This window comes from Heterodontus francisci, chromosome 1 (genome assembly GCF_036365525.1).
Source record: "Heterodontus francisci isolate sHetFra1 chromosome 1, sHetFra1.hap1, whole genome shotgun sequence".
NCBI classification, from domain to species: domain Eukaryota; kingdom Metazoa; phylum Chordata; class Chondrichthyes; order Heterodontiformes; family Heterodontidae; genus Heterodontus; species Heterodontus francisci.
In genome coordinates, this window is record NC_090371.1 from 48,021,859 (window position 1) to 48,041,330 (window position 19,472).

Genomic DNA, 19,472 nt, shown 5'->3' on the forward strand with positions numbered 1-19,472 from the left:
AAGACTCAGAGTGCGGAGTTCCAGACCAGTGAGTATAAAAAAAACTTACCTCTGGTAAAAAAGAACTGAAAAAAAAACTAAAATAAAACTGAAGCATTGACATCACAGGAAAGCTGTGACCTGATTGGCTGGTAGGGAATCTGTACTGAATTTGAAAATAAAACATTGATAAAAATTGATTAAAACCCCTAATTAACTAATTAATTAATAAGTAGAGTAACTAAACCAGAGGGAGGAGATTACTGTATTTAGTTAGCATTTAATATTTATAGTAGAAATCTAGCACAAGGGACCATATAGTTAATTGCAACATAATTTAGTCAGGATTTAATAAGTATTTATTTATTTTAAATTAATTTATTAATTAGTGCTAGAAATGTCAGTTAGAGGGGTAAAGTGCTTCACCTGTGAGATGTGGGAGGCCCATGACGCTTCCAGCCTTCCGGACGACTACATCTGCAGGAAGTGTACCCAGTTGCAGCTCCTCACAGACCACATGGATCAGTTGGAGCAGCAACTGGATGCACGAGGAGCATGCAGGTGGCAGAGAGCATCACAGACAGGAGTTTTAGAGAAGTGGTTACACCCAAGGTGCAGGCAGATAGATGGGTGACCGCTAGAAGGGGCAGGCATTCAGTGCAGGAATCCCTTGTGGCTATCCCCCTCTCTAACAAGTATACTGTTTTGGATACTGTTGGGGGGGATGGCCTATCAGGGGAAAACAACAGCAGCCAGAGCAGTGGCACCACAGCTGGCACTGTTGTTCAGCAGGGAGGGACAAAGCGCAGAAGAGCAATAGTTATAGGGGACTCTATAGTCAGGGGCACAGATAGGCGCTTTTGTGGACATGAAAGAGACTCCAGGATGATATGTTGCCTCCCTGGTGCCAGGGTCAAGGATGTCTCTGAACGGACAGGGGGCATTCTGAAGGGGGAGGGTGAACAGCCAGAGGTTGTGGTACACATCGGCACCAACGACATAGGCAGGAAGAGTGACAAGGTCCTGCAGGGGGAGTTTAGGGAGTTAGGTAGAAAGTTAAAAGACAGGACCTCCAGGGTTGTAATCTCGGGATTACTCCCTGTGCCACGTGCCAGTGAGGCTAGAAATAGGAAGATAGTGCAGCTAAACATGTGGCTGACAGCAAGTGTAGGAGGGAGTGTTTCATATATCTGGATCATTGGGATCTCTTAAAGGACAGGTGGGACCTGTACAAGAAGGACGGGTTGCATCTAAACTGGAGGGGCACAAATACCCTGGCTGCGAGGTTTGCTAGCGTCACTCGGGAGGGTTTAAACTAATGTGGCAGGGGGGTGGGAACCAGAGCAGTAGGACAGCAGGTGAAATAACTGAGGGGGAACTAGTAAATAATGCCAGTAAGACTACGAGAAAGAGCAGGCGGGGAGATGTTGCTGAGCACAGCAGGACTGGTGGTCTGAAGTGCATTTGTTTCAATGCGAGAAGTATAACAGGTAAGGCAGATGAACTTAGAGCTTGGATTAGTACTTAGAACTATGATGTTGTTGCTATTACAGAGACTTAGTTGAGGGAAGGACAGGATTGGCAGCTAAATGTTCCGGGATTTAGAAGCTTCAGGCGGGATAGAGGGGGATGTAAAAGGGGTGGGGAAGTTGCATTACTGGTTCAGGAGAATATCATAGCTGTACTGCGGGAGGACACTTCGGAGGGGTCATGCAGCGAGGCAATATGGGTGGAGCTCAGGAATAGGAAGGGTGCAGTCACGATGTTGGGAGTTTACTACAGGCCTCCCAACAGCCAGCGGGAGATAGAGGAGCAGATATGTAGACAGATTTTGGAAAGATGTAAAGGTAACAGGGTTGTAGTGGTGGGTGATTTTAACTTCCCCTATATTGACTGGGACATCACTTAGTGCTAGGGGCTTGGATGGGGCAGCATTTGGAAGCAGCATCCAGGAGAGCTTCTTGAAACAATATGTAGATAGTCCAACTAGAGAAGGGGCCGTGGTGGACCTGGTATAGGGGAATGAGCCCGGCCAAGTGGTCGAAGTCTCAGTCGGGGAGCATTTCGGGAACAGTAACCATAATTCTGTAAGTTTTAAGGTACTTGTGGATAAGGATAAGAGTAGTCCTCGGGTGAAGGTGCTAAATTGGGGGAAGGCTAATTATAACAATATTAGGCAGGAACTGAAGAATTTAGATTGTGGGCGGCTGTTTGAGGGTAAATCAACATCTGACATGTGGGAGTCTTTCAAACGTCAGTTGATTAGAATCCAGGTCCGGCATGTTCCTGTGAGGAAGAAGGATAAGTTTGGCAAGTTTCGGGATCCTTGGATAACGAGGGACATTGTGAGCCTCGTCAAAAAGAAAAAGGAAGCATTCGTAAGGGCTGGAAGGCTGGGAACAGACGAAGCCCTTGAGGAAGAAAAGAAAATAGGAACTTAAGCAAGGAGTCAGGAGGGCTAAAAGGTGTCATGAAAAGTCATTGGCAAACAGGATTAAGAAGAATCCCAAGGCTTTTTATACGTATATAAAGAGCAAGAGGGTAACCAGGGAAAGGGTTGGTCCACTCAAGGATAGAGGAGGGAATCGATGTGTGCAGCCAGAGGAAATGGGCGAGGTACTAAATGAGTACTTTGCATCAGTATTCACCAAAGAGAAGGACTTGATGAGTCTAGGGAAGGGAGTGTAGATAGTCTGGGTCATGTCGTTATCAAAAAGGAGGAGGTGTTGGACGTCTTGCAAAGCATTAAGGTAGATAAGTCCCCAGGGCCTGATGGGATCTGCCCCAGAATACTGAGGGAGGCAAGGGAAGAAATTGCTGGGGCCTTGACAGAAATCTTTGTATCCTCATTGGCTACAGGTGAGGTCCCAGAGGACTGGAGAATAGCCAATGTTGTTCCTTTGTTTAAGAAGAGTAGCAAGGATAATCCAGCAAATTATAGGCCAGTGAGCCTTACGTCAGTGGTAGGGAAATTATTAGAGAGGATTCCGGTACAGGATTTACTCCCATTTGGAAACAAATGAACTTATTAGCGAGAGGCAGCATGGTTTTGTGAAGGGGAGGTCATGTCTCACTAACTTGATTGAGTTTTTTGAGGAAGTGACGAAGATGATTGATGAAGGAAGGGCAGTGGATGTTGTCTATATGGACTTCAGTAAAGCCTTTGACAAGGTCCCTCATGGCAGACTGATACAAAAGGTGAAGTCACACGGGATCAGAGGTGAGCTGGCAAGATGGATACAGAACTGGCTCTGTCATGGAAGACAGAGGGTAACAGTGGAAGGGTGCTTTTCTGAATGGAGGGCTGTGACTAGTGGTGTTCCGCAGGGATCAGTGCTGGGACCTTTGCTGTTTGTAGTATATGTAAATGATTTGGAGGAAAATGTAGCTGGTCTGATTAGTAAGTTTGCGGACGACACAAAGGTTGGTGTAGTTGCGGGTAGTGATGAGGATTGTCAGAGGATACAGCAGGATATAGATAGGTTGGACACTTGGGCGGAGAAATGGCAGATGGAGTTTAGTTTAGTTTAGTTCAGTTTAGTTTAGAGATACAGCACTGAAACAGGCCCTTCGGCCCACCGAGTCTGTGCCGACCATCAACCACCCATTTATACTAATCCTACACTAATCCCATATTCCTACCACATCCCCACCTTTCCCTACCACCTACCTATACTAGGGGCAATTTATAATAGCCAATTTACCTACCAACCTGCAAATCTTTTGGCTTGTGGGAGGAAACCGGAGTACCCGGAGAAAACCCACGCAGACACAGGGAGAACTTGCAAACTCCACACAGGCAGTACCCAGAATTGAACCCGGGTCGCTGGAGCTGTGAGGCTGCAGTGCTAACCACTGCGCCACTGTGCCGCCCAAATCCGGACAAATGTGAGGTAATGCATTTTGGAAGATCTAATACAGGTGGAAAGTATACAGTAAATGGAAGAACCCTTAGGAGTACTGACAGGCAGAGAGATCTGGACGTACAGGTCCACAGGTCACTGAAAGCGACAACGCAGGTGGATAAGATAGTCAAGAAGGCATACGGCATGCTTGCCTTCATCGGTCAGGGCATAGAGTATAAAAATTGGCAAGTCATGCTGCAGCTGTACAGAACTTTAGTTAGGCCACACTTGGAATATTGCGTGCAATTCTGGTCGCCACACTACCAGAAGGACGTGGAGGCTTTGGAGAGGGTACAGAAGAGGTTTGCCAGGATGTTGCCTGGTCTGGAGGGCATTAGCTATGAGGAGAAGTTGGATTAACTTGGATTGTTTTCACTGGAACGACGGAGGTGGAGAGGCGACATGATAGAGGTTTACAAAGTAATGAGCGGCATGGACAGAGTGGATAGTCAGAAGCTTTTTCCCAGGGTGTAAGAGTCAGTTACTAGGGGACATAGGTTTAAGGTGTGAGGGGCAAAGTTTAGAGGGGATGTGCAAGGCAAGTTCTTTACACAGAGGGTGGTGAGTGCCTGGAACTTGCTGCCGGGGGAGGTGGTGGAAGCAGGTACGATAGCGACTTTTAAGAGGCATCTTTACAAATACATGAATAGGATGGGAATAGAGGGATACAGTCCCCAGAAGTGCAGAAGGTTTTAGTTTAGACAGGCATCAAGATCGGCGCAGGCTTAGAGGTCCGAATGGCCTGTTCCTGTGCTGTACTATTCTTTGCTCTTTGAATCAGTCTGATAAACCTTCGCTGCACTCCATCTATAGCAAGAACATCCTTCCTCAGATAAGGAGACCAAAACTGCACACAATATTCCAGGTGTGGCCTCACCAAGGCCCTGTATAATTGCAGCAAGACATCCCTGCTCCTGTACTCAAATCCTGTCGCTATGAAGCCTTTTTTACCGCCTGTTGGACCTGCATGCTTATCTTCGGTGACTGGTGTACGAGAACACCCAGGTCTCGATGCATATTCCCCTCTCTCAGTTTATAGCCATTCAGATAATAATCTGCCTTCCTGTTTTTGCTACCAAACTGGATAACCTCACACTTATCCACATTATACTGCATCTGCCATGCATTAGCCCACTCACTCAACTTGTCCAAATCACCCTGAAGCCTCTCTGCATCCTCCTCACAATTCACCCTCCCACCCAGTTTTGTGTCATCTGTAAATCTGGAGATATTACATTTAGTTCTCTCATCTAAATCATTAATATATATTGTGAATAGTTGGGGTCCTAGCACTGATCCCTGCGGTACCCCACTGGTCAGTGCCTGCCGTTTGGAAAAAGACCCATTTATCCCTAAGCTTTGTTTCCTGTCTGCCAACCAATTTTCTATCCATCGCAATCCACTACCCCCAATCCCATGTGCTTTAATTTTACATGCTAATCTCTTACATGGGACTTTGTCGAAAGCCTTCTGGAAATCCAAATAAACCACATCCACTGGCTCCCCCTCATCAACTCTACTAGTTCCATCCTCGAAGAATTCTAGTAGATTTGTCAAGCATGATTTCCCTTTCGTAAATCCATTATGACTCTGTCCGATTCTACCACTGTTCTCCAAGTGCTCTGCTATAAAATCTTTGATAATGGACTCTCGAATTTTACCCACTCCTGACATCCCTGTTTTCTCTCTACCTCCCTTTTTAAATAGTGGGGTTATATTAGCTACCCTCCAATCTGTAGGAACTGTTCCAGAGTCTATAGAATCTTGGAAGATGACCACCAATGCATCCACTATTTCTCGGGCCACTTCCTTAAGTACTCTGCGATGTAGACCATCAGGCCCTGGGGATTTATCGGCCTTCAATCCCATCAATTTCCCCAACACCATTTCTCTACTAATACAGATTTCCTTCAGTTCTTCTCTCTCACTAAACCCTGTGTTCCCCAACATTTCTGGTCTGATATTTGTGTCTTATAGATGGTGGACAAGCTTTAGGGAGTCAGGAGGTGTGTCATCCCCGGTGGAAGACCAAGCCTCTGACGGGCTCTTGCAACCACAGTATTTATATGGCAGGTCCAGTTAAGTTTCTGGTCAATGGTAACCCCCAGGATGTTGCTGGTGGGAGATTCAGCAATAGTAATGCCGTTGAATATCAAGGGGAATGGTTGGATTCTTTTGTGTTGGATATGGTCATTGCCTGGCACAAATGTCATTTGCCATTTATCTGCCCAATCCTGAATATTGTCCAGGTCTTGCTGCACAGGGGCATGAACTGCTTCAGTATCTGAGGAGTTTCGAATAGTACAGAAGTGTGCAACCATCAGCGAATATCCCTACTTCTGACCTTATGTTGGAGGGAAGGTCATTGATGAAGCAGCTGAAGACAGTTGGGCATCTTTGCCCAGTTATATTATTTGTAGTGCATTTGGCATTAAGACATTGCTGTCCATCCAATTTCCTTTTGAAATCACTGATTGTCTCCACTTCCACCACCCTCGTAGGCAGCAAGTTCCAGATCATTACCAATCACTTTGTAAAAAAGATCTTCCTCATGCTCCCCCTGCATCTCTTGCCCAAGACCTTCAATCTGTGTCCCCTAGTCCTTGTACCATCAGTTAGTGGGAAAAGTTTTTCCTGGTCTAACTTATCTAAGCCTGTCATAATCCTGTACACCTCTACCATATCTTCCCTCAGTCTCCTTTTCTCCAGGGAGAGCAACCCCAGTTTTTCCAAACTAACCTTGTAATTAAAATCCCCCATCCCTGGAACAATTCTGGTAAATCTCCTCTGTACCCTCTGAAGGACCCTCACCTCCTTCCTAAAGTGTGGTGACGGGAAATGGACGCAATACTCTAGTTGGGGCCTAACCAGAGCTTGATAAAGGTTCAACATAACTTCCCTCTCTTTATGAAGCTCAAGATCCCGTATGCTTTGCTAAACACTCTCTCAATATGTCCTGCCACCTTCAAAATTGATGCACATGCACCCCAGGTCCCTCTGTTCCAGTATACTCTTTAGAACTTCGTCATTAAGTCTATATTGCCTCACCATACCCTTGTGCCAAAATGCATTAACTCACACTTCTCTGTATTAAATTCCATCTGCCACCTGTCTGCTCTTTCTGCGAGCCTATCTATGTCCTACTGCAGGCAGTTAATATCATCCTCACTGTTTGCCACTCTTCCAAGTTTGGTATCACTGGCAAATTTTGAGATTCTACTCTGTATTCCAAGGTCCAAGTCATTTATATATAGAAAAAAAGCAGTGGTCCTACCACTGAACCTCGGGGAACATGACTGTCTACCATCCTCCAATCTGAAAAACAACCATTGACCATGACTCGCTGTTTTCTGCCCTTCAGCCAGTTTTTATCCAATTGGACACTGACCCTCCTATTCCATGAGCCTCAATTTTGTTAACCAGCCTGTTATGTGGTACCTTATCAAACGGCTTTCTTAAAATCCATATAAACAACAGCCACCGCATTCCCTTCATCAACCTTCTCTGTTATTTCAACAAAAAATTCAATTCGATTAGTCAAGCATGATCTGCCATTTACAAATTCATGCTGGCTATCCTTCATTAACTCAAATCTCTCCAAGTCTCTATTGATTGATTTTTTCCCCCTGAGTATTGTTTCCAAAAACCTTACCCACCACTGATGTTAAACTAACTGGCCTGCAGTTGCTAGGACTGTCTTTACACACTTTCTTGAATAAGGGTGTCAGATTTGCCACACTCCAATCCTCTGGCACTTCCCCCATATCTAGGGAAGATTGGAAGATTATGACAAGACCTTCTGCTATCTCCACCCCATTTCCTTTAGCAACCTGGGATGCAAGCCATCCAGACCAGCTGACTTATCTACCCTAAGCATAGCCATCCTTTCCAGTACCTCTGCCCACCCTCTCAATTTGTACCCTATCCTTTGCATCCACTCTCTCGGCTTCTACCGATATTTTGTCAGATTCCTCTTCCTTAGTAAACACCAATACACCGAGTTCTTTTCTATATTGACTGCCATTCTATTCTCATATTCTCTCTTTACCAGTCTTATTTTCCTCTTGACCTCCCCTCTCAACTTAAATGTATTTGGCCTGATTCTCACTTGAAGAATTCACCTGACATGCATCATATACCCTAGTTTTTTTTGTTTCATCATAATCTCTATCTCGTTCATCATCCAAGGAGCCCTGTTTTTGGTTCTCCCACCTTTCACCCTTGTTGTAGTGTACTGAGCCTAAACCTGTAGCACCTCTTCCTTAAAGATAACCCATTGTTCCGTTACAGTTTTTCCTGTCAGTCTTGGGTTCCATCTTATCCTGAAGCGATCCCTTCCTATTGCACTGAAATTAGTCCTCTTCCAATGTAGCCATTCTACCTTATATCGTTCTTTGCTTTACTGCATTACGAGTTTATCCTTATGATACAATGATCACTCTTACCCAAGTGTTCCCCCATAGACACTTGGTCCACTTGGCCCACATCATTTCCAGCAGCAGATGGGATTAGTTTAGCATACATTCTCAAGATCCCAATTCCTGATGTTTGGTACTGGAGAATGAGGTTGCACGATTGGTTGCATATAGCGGCAAGGTTTCAGTACACAAAGATAAATTGAATTCCACAGTTCTGGTCCATGGGAGATTTGTTCTTTTGGTTATTGCTATAGGTTCCATGGCCAAGGTGAAAAGAAGTAGCTAGGTTTAATTTCCAAGGTGGAAAATACGATGTGCAGTTCCAAGTGCTCACCAAAGAATCTGGCTGACACACACTGGGCTGAATTTTCCCAGTCCCAAAGAGACAGGTTTGATGGCAGAACTGGGAACAAATTTAGATCTTCCCAATGATTGATGGGCCCCCCATTGAGGACGTAACCCGACCGTTGCCAAGAGGGGGCCACACCACAGCTCCAAGAGGGTGGGCCAGCGAGGCCTCCTTTATTCCACCACCACACCCCCACCCCCACCCTACCCCACACATCGCCCCCGAGTCATGGGTGCCAGAGGACCACAGCTGCAGCCGCAGGCCATCTTGTGGGGTTTTCCACAAGCTGTGGCCACACGTATTTTTTTCTAATTTTATAGTTCATCAGAGGGCATCTTTCGCGTTGTCCTACCTACAGCGACAGCGCCAACATCTCTCAGTGTGGCTGCCAGCCGGACCACTGCAGGCTTTTCTATTGTGCCTGCCAGTTCCCTGGTCTACCCAATAATCCTTCTTTGGACGGGCTCCTGGAGGTAACTTCTTAATTGTCTGCCTCGGAGAAGGTGCAACCAATGTCCTGCCACAGCCATTTCCAGGTTCCTGACCTGGAATTAAGCCAGATATCAGGGTCCAGATGAACCTGGCAAAATTCAGTCCACATTCTCTAAAAACAAACAACCAATCCTTTAAACAAACTCATTCACTAAGAAGTAATCAATTCTCTCTTCCTTTCAATTGCAATGGTTTATAGTTTTGGATGGGTTTGAAACTGTGGTGAAAGATTGCTTTCACTCGTTAGTTGAACAAGGGGTACAAAATTAGTATCAGCACTAAAATGATACAGGGCAGGTAAGAAAGAATTTATAAAAATGCTTTTCTACCAGTAGCTATTGAAGCAGATACAATTATAACATTGAAGAGGGAACTGGATAAACACAGAAAATAAACTATTAAAAGGAGGTCGGGAAAGGGTAAGAAAATTATATTATAGTTCTGCTGTACAGCTAGCATTGAGATAGACACAATGGACTTAATATTCTCCTTCAATTCAGAAATTCCAATGATCCTAGAAAAATACTCTGTCCTACACTCTCTTCCTCCTCTTCACATCCTCACTGTACTGAAATGAAGTCTCGTTGCAGTGACATCCATTCTTTTTTTTATTCATGGGATGTGGGCATCGCTGGCTAGGTCAGCATTTATTGCCCATCCCTAATTGCCCTTGAGAATGCGGTGGTGAGCTGCCTTCTTGAACCGCAGCAGTCCATGTGGGGTAGGTATACCCACAGTGCTGTTAGGAAGGGAGTTCCAGGATTTTGACTCAGCAACAGTGACATAACGGCGATATAGTTTCAAGTCAGGATGGTGTGTGGCTTGGAGGGGAACTTGCTGGTGATGGTGTTCCCATACATCTGCTGCCCTTGTCCTTCTAGGTGGTAGAGGTCGCAGGTTTGGAAGGTGCTGTCTAAGGAGCCTTGGTGCATTGCTGCAGTGCATCTTGTAGATGGTACACACTGCTGCAACTGTGCGTCGGTGGTGGAGGGAGTGAATGTTTGTAGATGGGGTGCCAATCAAGCGGGCTGCTTTGTCCTGCATGGTATCGAGCTTCTTGAGTGTTGTTGGAGCTGCACCAATCCAGACAAGTGGAGAGTATTCCATCAAACTCCTGACTTGTGCCTTGTAGATGGTGGACAGGCTTTGAGGAGTCAGGAGGTGAGTTACTCGCTGCAGGATTCCTAGCCTCTGACCTGCTCTTGTAGCCACAATATTTATATGGCTACCCCAGTTCAGTTTCTGGTCAATGGTAACCCCCAGGATGTTGATGCTGGTGGATTCAGCAATCGTAATGCCATTGAATGCCAAGGGGAGATGGTTAGATACTCTCTTGTTTGAGTTAGTCTTTGCCTGGCACTTGTTTGGCGCGAATGTTACTTGCCACTTATCAGCCCAATCCTGGATATTGTCCAGGTCTTGCTGCATTTCTACACGGACTGCTTCAGTATCTGAGGAATCACGAATGGTGTTGAACATTATGCAGTCATCAGCGAACATCCCCACTTTTCACATTATGACTGAAGGATGTTCACTGATGAAGCAGCTGAAGATGGCTGGGCCTAGGACACTACCCTAAGGAACTCCTGCAGTGATGTCCTGGAGCGCAATGATTGACCTCCAATAACCGCAACCATCTTTCTTTGCGCTAGGTATGACACCAACCAGTGGAGAGTTTTCCCCCAATTCCCATTGACTCCAGTTTTGCTAGGGCTCCTTGATGCCACACTTGGTCAAATGCTGTCTTGATGTCAAGGGTAGTCGCTCTCACCTCACCTCTCGAGTTCAGCTCTTTTGTCCACGTTTGAACCAAGGCTGCAATCCTTTCCCATGATCTCAAAACAACAGAACTCCTTACCTCTGACAACCCAGGCACCTAGCCATGACTTCTTTATTATTTTATCTTCTCAATTTCTTTGAACCCTAGTAATTTCTTGGCATTTTATCAATGATTTTCAACATTAAGAATGCAAAGTCATTCCATTAAAACTCTAAGGATTTAATGCACGTACATTTTTCTACTAACCATTAGCAATATAATTATCCACAATTATTTGAGGTGAAACAATGGGATACTTGCTTTGAAACAAAAGAAGTTTTCATGTTTTTTGAACTATTAATATTCTTACGTAAGGGCATCAAAGGCAGGTTAATGGATTTGAGGTGTTGATCATCCATGATCTAATTAAATGGCAGAGCAGGAGTGAGGGGTTAAGTGGCATACCCTGGTTCCTAATGTTCCTAAATAAAAACAAAAAGTGCTAGAAATACTCAGCAGGTCTGGCAGCATCTGTGGAGACAGAAACAGAGTTAACATTTCAGGTATGTGACCTTTCATCAGAACTGGCAAAGGTGAGAAATGTAATAGACTTTGAACAAGTGAAAATGGGAAGAAGGGAAGAACAACAAAATGGTAGGTGTGTGATTGTGCAGAGGGCAGGAGAGATTAGATGACAGAGATGTCATGGAATAAAAGGCAAAGGGAGTGCTAATAGTTGCAGTGAAAGACAACACATTAGATCAGAGAGAGTGTTAATGGCAGAATAATGAACAGCTCTGTCCAAAAGGAAAAAAAAATAAAAAAAACAAGTTTAAGGCAAGCACATGATTAAAAAATAAACTGAAATTTAAAAAAGCAGCCATGCTCTGAAATTGTTGAACCCAATGTTGAGTCCAGGAGGCTGTAGAGTGCTTAATCGGAAAATGAGGTGCTGTTCTTGGAATTTGTGTTGAGCTTCACTGGAATACTGTAGCAGGCCAAGGGCAGAAATGTGCATGTGAGAGCAGTGTGGCGAATTAAAATGCCAAGCAACCGAAAGCTCTGGATCATGCTTGCGGACTTTCAGGTGAAGCTGTGATTTTCTTATACTTCTTTGAATTTAGTATACTGTATTCACTGCTCACAATGCAGTCGCCTCTACATTGGGGAGACAAAAACGCAGCTTAGGTGACCGCTTTGTGGAACCCCTCCGCTCAATCCGGAAGCATGAGTCATAGAGTTACACAGCACAGAAACAGGCCCCTCGGCCCATCTTATCCGTGCCGGCCATCAGGCACCTATCAATTCTAATCCCATTTTCCAGCACTTGGCCCCTAACCTTGTATGCTATGGCATTTCAAGTGCTCATCTAAATACTTCTTAAATGTTGTGAGGGTTCCTGCCTCTACCACCCCTTCAGGCAGTGTGTTCCAGGTTCTAACCACCCTCTGGGTGAATTTTTTTTTCCCTCAAATCCTCTCTAAACCTCCTGCCCTTACCTTAAATCTATGCCCCCTGGTTATTGACACCTGCGCTAACGGGAACAATTTCTTCCTATCTACCCTATCTATGCTCCTCATAATTTTGTCTACCTTAATCAGGTCCTCCCTCAGCCTTCTATGCTCTAAGGAAAATAACCCTAGCCTATCCAGTCTCTCTTCATAGCTGAAATGCTCCAGCCCAGGCAACATCCTGGTGAATCTCCTCTGCAACTAGTCCAGTGCAGTCGCATCCTTCCTATAGTGTGGTGCCCAGAACTGTACACAGTACTCCAGCTGTGGCCTAACTAGCGTTTTGTACAGTTCCATCATAACCTCCCTGCTCTTATATTCTATGCCTCCGCTAATAAAGGCAAGTATCCCATATGCCTTCTCAACCACCTTATCTACCGGTGCTGCTGCCTTCAGTGATCTATGGACAAGTACACCAAGGTCCCTCTGACCCTCCGGACTTCCTAGGGTGCTACCATCCATTGCATATTCCCTTGCCTTGTTAGTCCTACCAAAATGTATCACCTCACACTTCTCAGGTTTAAATTCCATTTGCCACTGCTCTGTCCATCTTACCAGCCCATCTATATGCACTAGATGCAGGAAGGATGTTCCTGATGGCAGAGGAGTCCAGGACCAGGTGTCACAGTCTAAGGATAAGGGGTAAGCCATTTAGGAGTGAAATCAGGAGGGATTTCTTCACCCAGAGAGTGGAGAGTTGAGGCCAAATCATTAAATATATTCAAGAAAGAGTTAGGTATGGTTCTCAGGGCTAAAGGGATCAAGGGATACGGGGAGAAAGTAGGAACAGGGTACTGAGTTTGGATGATCAGCCATGATCGTATTGAATGGCGGTGCAGGCCCAAAGGGCTGAATGGCCTACTCCTGCTCCTATTTTTCTATGTTTCTATATCGTCCTGCAATTTAAGGCTTTCCTCCTCATTATTTACGACACCACCAATTTTCTTGACATCTGCGAACTTACTGATCATACCTCCTACATTTTTATCTAAATCATTAATGTACACTACAAACAGCAAGGGTCCCAGCACCGGTACACCACTGGTCACAGGCTTCCAATAGCAAAAACAACCCTTGACCATCACCCTCTGCCTCCTGCCACTAAGTCAATTTTGGATCCAATTTGCCAAATTGCCCTGAATCCCATGGGTTCTTACCTTCTTGACCAATCTCCCATGCGGAAACTTATCAAAAGCCTTACTGAAGTCCATGTATACTACATCAACTGTTTTACCCTCATCTACACACCTAGTTACCTCCTCGAAAGATTCAATCAAATTTATTAGACATGATCTCCCCCTGACAAAGCCATGCTGACTATCTTTGATTAATCCCTGCCTCTCCAAGTGATTAATCCTTTCCCTCAGAATGTTTTCCAATAGTTTCCCTACCACTGATGTTAGACTCACTGGCCTGTAATTACCTGGTTTATCCCTACTACCCTTCTTCAATAATCGTACCACATTCCCTGTCCTCCAGTCCTCTGGCACCTCTCTTGTGGCCAGAGAGGATTTGAAAATTTGTATCAGAGCCCCTGCAATTTCCTCCCTTGCTTCACAGAACAGCCTGGGATACATCTAATCTGCGCCTGGGGATTTATCCACTTTTACGCCCACTAAAACTGCTAATACTTCCTCCCTTTCAATGCTAATTTGTTCACGTATATCACAATCCCCCTCCCTGATCTCTACACCTACATCGACCTTCTCCATAGTGAACACAGATGAACAGTTATCATTTAAAACCTCACCTATGTCCTCCGGCTCCACACACAGATTGCCACTTTGGTCCCTAATGGGCCCTACTCTTTCCCTAGTTATCCTCTTACCCTTAATATACTTATAAAATGCCTTGGGATTTTCCTTTATTTTTCTGCCAGTGTTTTTTCATGTCCCCTCTTCGCTCTAATTACTTTTTTAAGAACCCCCCTACTCCTTCTATACTCCTCCAGGGCTTCCGCTGTTTTCAGCGCTCTGAATCTGCCATAAGCCTCCTTTTTTTCCTTTATCCAATCCTCTATATCCCATGACATCCAGGGTAGCCTGGATTTGTTTGCCCTACCCTTCACTTTTACGGGAACATGTTGCCCCTGAGCTCTCACTATTTCCTTTTTGAATGACACCCACTGGTCTGATGTAGACTTTCCTACAAGTAGCTGCTCCCAGTCCGCTTTGGCCAGATCCTGTTTTATAATATTGAAATTGGTCTCCCCCCAATTCAGTACCTTTATTTCCGGTCCATCTTTGTCCTTTTCCATAACTACCTTAAATCTTAGAGTTATGGTCATTATCTCCAAAATGCTCCCCACTGACACTTCTACCACTTGTCCAGCTTCATTCCCGAAGATCAGGTCCAGTACTGCCCCTTCTTTTGTAGGACTTTCTACGTGCTGGATGCACTTTAAGAATTCCGTCCGCTTTAAGCCTTTTGCACGAAGACTATCCCAGTTAATATTGGGAAGTTGAAACCCACTGCTATTATTACCCTATTATTTTAACACCTCTCTTGAGATTTGCCTACATATCTGCTCCTCTATCTCTCCCTGACTATTTGGAGGCCTGTAGTATATTCCCAGCCAAGTGATTGCCGCCTTTCTGTTTTTAAGTTCTACCCGTATGGCCTCATTTGAGGAACCTTCTAAGATAGCATCCCTCCTTACTGCAGTAATTGACTCCTTGATCAATAGTGCAATGCCAACTCCTCTTTTACACCCCCACCCATCATGCCTGAAGATTCTATACCCTGGAATACTGAGCTGCCAGTCCTGTCCTTCCATCAACCATGTCTCTGTGATAGCAATAATATCATATTCCCATGTGTTAATCAACGCCCTCAATTCATCTGCCTTACTTGTAAGACTCCTTGCGTTAAAATAGATGCAATCCAGAGTTGCATTATTCACTTGTGCCTTAACAGGTCTATATTTGCCCTGCCTGCCAGACTGACTTAGTTTCTCTTCTATATTTAGCTATGCATCTACCCCTACTGTACCTCCACTCTGTATTCCATCCCCCTGCCAAATTAGTTTAAACTCCCCCCTAACAGCACGAGCAAACCTTCCTTCAAGGATGTTGGTCCCATTCTGGTTCAGGTGCAACCCGTCCACCTTGTACAGGTTCCACCTTCGCCAGAAATAGACCCAGTGATCCAAGAAACTAAAGCCCTCCCAGCTGCACCATCTCTTCAGCCATGCATTCATCTGCTCTATCCTCCTATTCCTATACTCACTTGCACGTGGCACCAGGAGTAATCCAGAGATTACAACTTTTGAGATCCTGCTTTTTAATCTGCTACCTAGCTCCCTAAATTCTTGTTGCAGGACCTCATCCCTCTTCTACCTATGTCGTTGGTACCAATGTGAACCATGATCTCTGACTGTTCACTCTCCCCCTTTAGAATGTCCTGCAGCTGCTCCGTGACATCCTTGACCCTAACACCAGGGAGGCAATATACCATCCTGGAGTCACTTTTGTGGTCACAAAAACTGTACCCCTTATGACAGAATCCCCATCACTATACCTCTCCCACTCTTTTTCCTCCCCTCCTGTGCAGCTGAGCCACCCGTGGTGCCACAGACTTGGCTCTTGCTGCATTCCACTGAGAAGCTATCTCCCCCAATGGTATCCAAAGCAGAAAATCTGTTAGAGAGGGAGATGGACCCAGGGGACTCCTGCACTACCTGCCTAGTTTTTCTACTCTGCCTGGTGGTCACCCATTCCCTTTCTGTCTGAGCAGTCTTTACCTGCGTGTGTGACCACCTCCCTATACATGCTATCCACGATGATCTCAGCTTCGCAGATGCTCCACAGTTTCCCCAGCCGCTGCTCCAGATCCGAAACACGGATTTCGAGTAGCTGCAGCTGGAGACACTTCCTGCATACATGTTCGCCTTGGACACTGGAAGTGTCCCTGACTTCCCACATTGCACAGGAGGAGCACTCCACGCTGCCGAGCTGCCCTGCCATGACTTACCCTTAATTTACTCATTTAAATTACTCAAAAATTAGAGATTATTTACACTGGGGACCTTAATTCCCTAAAAAACCCTACTTACTATATAAAAAACTGTAGACCTTACCTTTCTCTTTACTTTAGTTACTAACCCAGCTATTTATCAATACTCCCTAACAGCAGTTACTCACCAACCAACTAATCACTTTATCACTTATAAGGTAGGTTTTGAGATTTTTAAAAAAAGAACTTTCTCTCCCCTGATTTTTTTTAAAGCTATTTACAGGCACAAACAGCTGTTATTTACCCAACCAATCAGCTTACAGATTTCCCGTGATGTCACTGTAAGTCTTATTTTCCTCTTTAGAAACTCAGTGCGTGCCGACAAAGCCCGAGAGCCTGTTGACTGTCACCACTCCAGTCCAAGGTAAGTGTAGGCCTTGAGCCCCGCTCTTAATTTCATAGGTCCCGCTCCGGATCCGCCTCCTCCCAGGTCCGCCTGTGGACTGCCACTGCTGCGGTCCAAGCATGACCCCAAGCTTCCAGTTGCTTGTTATTTTCATTTGCCACCCTGCTCTCACACCCACATTTCTGTCCTTGGCCTGCTGCAGTGTTCCAGTGAAGCTCAACGCAAGATCAAAGAACAGCACCTCATCTTCCAATTAGGCACCCTACAGCTTTCTGGACTCAACATTTTTTAAAATTAAATTTTTTAAAATTTTTATTTTTATTATTTTAGTCTTTTTTAAACCATGTGCCCATCTCAAACTTGTTTTTTCATGTTTTTGCTTTCGGACGGAGCTGTTCATTATTCTGCCATGAACACTTTCTATGGACTAATTCTTTGTTGTTCGCTACAACTATTAGCACTCGCTTTGCTTTTTGTTCCATGACATCTCTACCATTTAATCTCTCCTGCCCTCCGCACTATCACACACCTTCCCTTTTGTTCTTCTTCACCCCTCCCCCCTTTCACTTGTTCAAGGCCATTACATTTCTAACCTTTTGCAGTTCTGATGAAAGGTCACAGACCTTTCTCTCTCCACAGATGCTGCCAGATCTATTGAGTGTTTCCAGAACTTGCTGTTTTTATTTCTGATTTCCAGCATCCACAGTATTTTGCTTTTATCCTAACGTTCTTCTGTTCTTGTTGAGTTGGGGCTCACAGAGGTAAAAGAACTGCATATTAGTCACTTCTAGCCAGTTTTTCAAATTGAATTATTACAGCTTGCATTAGGAAAGGTCTGATAAACTCTTACTCTTTTAATGTAGTGTCTAATTGATTTCACATGGACATTTCACTAATAAAGTAATATCTTGAACTGACCTCTCATGAGCTAATTAGAACAAGAACTTAACAGTATATACACAGCTTTCAGAGTTCATGCACAGAAGTAGAAAATAAGATATGTGTTGGACAAGACCCGGATAAATTGATATCATTTAGCCTACACAGAGTTATCTGTACTTATTTATTAACTACTGTTCAATGGACAAAATAAACTGATAACTCGGGAAACTTAATTTATTATTATAACTTTTATTTTCTTCATGGATCCAACTCAACCTTCAAATTTAGATCATAATACAGAAGAGCTTACCACACATCAGCCGCTGTGAATTCTCTCTTCCTCAGCTGCCAGCTGTGGATGTCGCTGCATACAATAAACACAAGAAAATCAGCATTTCTCCTCTTAAAATTGATCTTTGAAAATAAAAAAGTCAAAAGGTCAAAATAAAATCAAGCGATATGTAGAATTTTTCTTGTTTGATAAATCTGCAGCCATGATGTCAAGAACATGAACTCTTACATGATCAGTACAATTCAAAGACAAGGAGCACAAAAGCAGCAACAAGGTTAAAAGTAAAATAATATCTCATTCATTAAATTGAAACAGGTATTTAAATATGTTCAGGACATGGTATATATTATATACGAGAGTTATATGTGATGGAGTCTTCACGTGTAGACTGCGTTCTATACTGCTGAACTGTTAAATGGTGCTATGACTTTGGATTCAAAGCTTGTGTTTTTTTCTAAGACAGTCATTCACTGGAAATGAAACTGAAAGCTCTAGAAAGTTCTGGAAAAGACAAGGCTGGTCTAGATCAGTTTGAAACACACATCTTATGATCATGGACATGTGACTGGAGCTCAGGTTTCAGGTTTAGAAGAACTCTCTGCAGTGGATGGAAGTAAAAACAGCCAGATATAGCTTTAAAGAGACAAGCTAGGAGCTAGGTTGTTGTGCTTCCAGAGAAGCTGCTTGGTTTTAAAAAGATTGGCTGCAGGCAGAGGAGCCTGGATTCTGAGGGCTGAACATCAGCTAATACAGCTTACGACAGGTGTCTTCATGACTTAGAGTTATTAGTGGAAGCACGCCAAGCTTGTTTGAGAGACGATAAGACCGAACTGTTAAAAGGGAGATCGCATGGTTCACTATCAACGGGACAGCATTACTTCTGTATCTGCATCTTGGAGGTCACGACTTGGAAAACTACCTGAGGAAGTTCCTGATTTTGATGTACGTTGGGAGTGTTCGGCACTCTCTTGCTAATAGGACTGCTCAGAGGATTCATAAGGACTATCTTTGTTGCATCTGATAATTAATGTGTAACCTTTCAGATATATGTATTGACCATGAGTTAACTGTTCATGTTTAATTTGGTTTTGGTTTGAGTGTTAAAGCAAAATTTATAAAAGTGAAATTTTTTATATCTGGTTTCTTTCATTTCCTAAATTGGGGTCAGTCAGTAGATTCGATTCTTTTGGTTTATTGATGGTCTCATACATTTACTGATGAATTCCCCGAGATTTCAATTCACTGAGCAGTATATGACATACAAATATAATTCTACTTTTTTGTAATGTGGGCTTTCCTGCATGTCATAGGAATGTTTTTCCATTACTACCGAATGACTGTGTAACAGTAGTTGTATTTTCAGTGGCAATCATATGTTAAACTTCAGCAAAAAAGATACAAATGTGAGTAGCCTTTCATTTTCTAATGTATATGATCAAAAAGCAAACACATCCTTGATACATCAGATGAACTTTTTTTTCAGACACTGGCGTACATATCAGCTTGTTGTACATTTTTATTAAAG

At 44.0% G+C, this 19,472-nt stretch overlaps 1 protein-coding gene across 6 annotated transcripts in view; it reads right to left on the reverse strand.

The window, feature by feature from the left end:
- The window catches only part of LOC137377086 (zinc finger and BTB domain-containing protein 7C), a 379,658-nt gene that overhangs the window by 260,784 nt on the left and 99,402 nt on the right, over positions 1 to 19,472 (reverse strand). For all 6 annotated transcript variants that reach the window (XM_068046774.1, XM_068046682.1, XM_068046592.1 and 3 more), the window contains one exon: positions 17,966 to 18,019. The gene's annotated coding sequence lies outside the window, so the exon portion shown is untranslated. The remainder of the gene's footprint in view (positions 1 to 17,965; positions 18,020 to 19,472) is intronic.